Here is a 2443-nt window from a genome sequence, read left to right as displayed (position 1 = left end):
CTTGTCACATGTAAATAACTCTAGATATCATAACTAACCCCATGTCACGAAATATATTTATTAACTTGACCTACTCCATGTTTATTATTAAATTATATAATACCATCATCCAATTCACTTTTTCTTATTAGACCTTCCACGATCTCCACATTCTTCCATAATCTTAGGCGATCATCTCGATCGTCGATCTCGGTCGATCTCCGGTTCTCCCAATAAATTCTATGTTATTCAAACACGATTTGTAATGAGAGAATACTTATTTATCAGTTTATAATTTTATTTATACATATATTCTGGATATTGAAGATTTATGTCTTTATTGTTTTGTTTATTACACACAAGTGATTTGTATGATGGTATCATATAATCTCTTACCAACATGAGTAGGTCAAGTTTTTTTTTATATTTTGTGACATGGGGTTAGTTATGATATTTAGAGTTATTTAACATGTGAAAAGAAACGAAGTTCAGAACAAAATCATACTTCATATTGATAACGGTTTGGTAAAACAAGAGAATTGATGGTTTGGTAACTTTGGTTAGTCCAAGGTTCACTTCAACATAATTAGTGAACAAAATATTGTTCAAATCTAAATTCTGTTATATATTTCTAGTAGATTGAGCAAGAATACAAAATAAGATTTAACATTTAAAGTCTTCGAATTTTTAGTTTTGAATCAAAGGTTTTACACAGAGAAAAACAATTGAGACACCCCAGTTAGCTTCCAAAATGTGGTTCATATAAATATACAATAATATTATGGTTAATATTTAATTAAATGTTAATATGAACATCAAGCTGGAGTAGCTCAGTTGGTTAGAGCGTGTGGCTGTTAACCACAAGGTCAGAGGTTCGACCCCTCTCTCTAGCGTTTTTTTATTTTCTGCATTTTAAAACCAAACAGAGATCTTTTTTTCCCTACAAATTTAACTTTCTTTCTTTGGTTCTAAATCAATTTAATACAAAACTTTGTACCCTGCAATTGAAACTTTCAGGAAAGCTTTATATTTTAATGGTGTAACTTATCAAGGAATGACTAAAGTAAATTTATAAACAAATTAAAACGAAAAATTGTACCTTGTTGTCATTGAAACTTTCCTGAAAGCTTTTATACAGAGGATTAAGTAACCCAAGCAATTTTGAAGAAACTTAACAATTCTGAGAAAGTCAAGAAAGAGGTGAAACAACTTTACTTCTCTATTGGCGTAAATGATCAAGTAATGACCACATCAAATATATAAACTAATTAAGTCTTTTTCATAAAAAAATGATCATGTTGCATTTAGAGGTTTCTTCTTTTAGTTTCAGAGACCAAAATTAAATATATAAACTTCGGTCTTTTTTCATAAAATATGATCATGTTGCATTTAGAATTTTCTTCTTTTCATTTTAGAGACCAAATTAAATGATTACGACATGATTTTTTTTAATATATTTAGTTTTCTGCGACATTGCGCAGTTGTATTGTATATAGACTTGAAAAATGATGATTGAATATCTTATAAAAAAGTGCCATATGTTCTAAAACGTCTCGAGCACTCAAAAGTTTAGGCAAAACCATGATTTCCACCTCTCTTGCTTATACAATTTATCTTCTAAATTTAAATCCCACTAGCATTGTGCCTCTCCTAGAACAAAGTATGAGGGCGTTGCACATCAATGTGGATACTAACGAACATATGTTAATTTCCAACTGACTGATATAGAAAAATGGAATTTGGTATTTTTATTGTTTCCATAAAATAGAATGACTTGTTTTGCTTCGGTTATATAAAAGTAGTTCTCACGTTTTTAGAACAAATGCCCCACCCGAAATTTTGCTTTCATTTCCTTGCTTTTCTTATCTTATATATACATTTTTGAATACAATTATGAAATAAATCCTGGCTTTCACTACTATTTACAATGGAATGCCACTGGATTTAATTCTTAAGATTTGGAAAATTAAATAAAAGATATGAAAAAAAGATTTTGGCTCCAAAGATCTTGCTTAAATATGATGTTTCCTTTTTTTGTTAACGATTTTAAAGCAAGTTTTGTTATATTTCTGTTTGTTTTCTTAATTAGTTAATTTACACTAATTGTATTTGATTAATTTTTTTTTTGGTCGTAACTATGATTCATAATCAACACTAAACTTAGATTTTTAGTTGGTTTTGATTATAACTATAGTAAGCAACATCTATATATTATTACTTTATTATAATAAAAACATTACAACTATATGTTTTTTAAAGCAAACTTATAAATTGACTCGAATTGTATATGTTTTTAAATAAAAATATTATTAAAAAGAAATATAACAAAATGATGTTTAATTTCATGGGACGGGTTATATGGTGGGACGGGTTTGGGTCGATATTAATACGGGACGGTATACTACAGGTGAAATCCTAGGAATAACAATCAAATACAGTTATATAATCTTAAACACTAAATAAA

At 28.2% G+C, this 2443-nt stretch overlaps 1 non-coding gene across 1 annotated transcript; it reads left to right on the top strand.

The window, feature by feature from the left end:
* The first annotated feature begins 798 nt into the window (after positions 1–798).
* On the top strand, positions 799–872 carry TRNAN-GUU. Its single transcript has one exon. It is a non-coding gene; the product is annotated as a tRNA-Asn (tRNA).
* The last annotated feature ends 1571 nt before the right edge of the window (positions 873–2443 follow it).

This window comes from Arabidopsis lyrata, assembly GCF_000004255.2.
Source record: "Arabidopsis lyrata subsp. lyrata unplaced genomic scaffold ARALYscaffold_7, whole genome shotgun sequence".
Taxonomy (NCBI): Eukaryota; Viridiplantae; Streptophyta; class Magnoliopsida; order Brassicales; family Brassicaceae; genus Arabidopsis; species Arabidopsis lyrata.
Note: the sequence above shows the minus strand (reverse complement) of the source record. Positions and strands in the feature narration are given on the sequence as shown.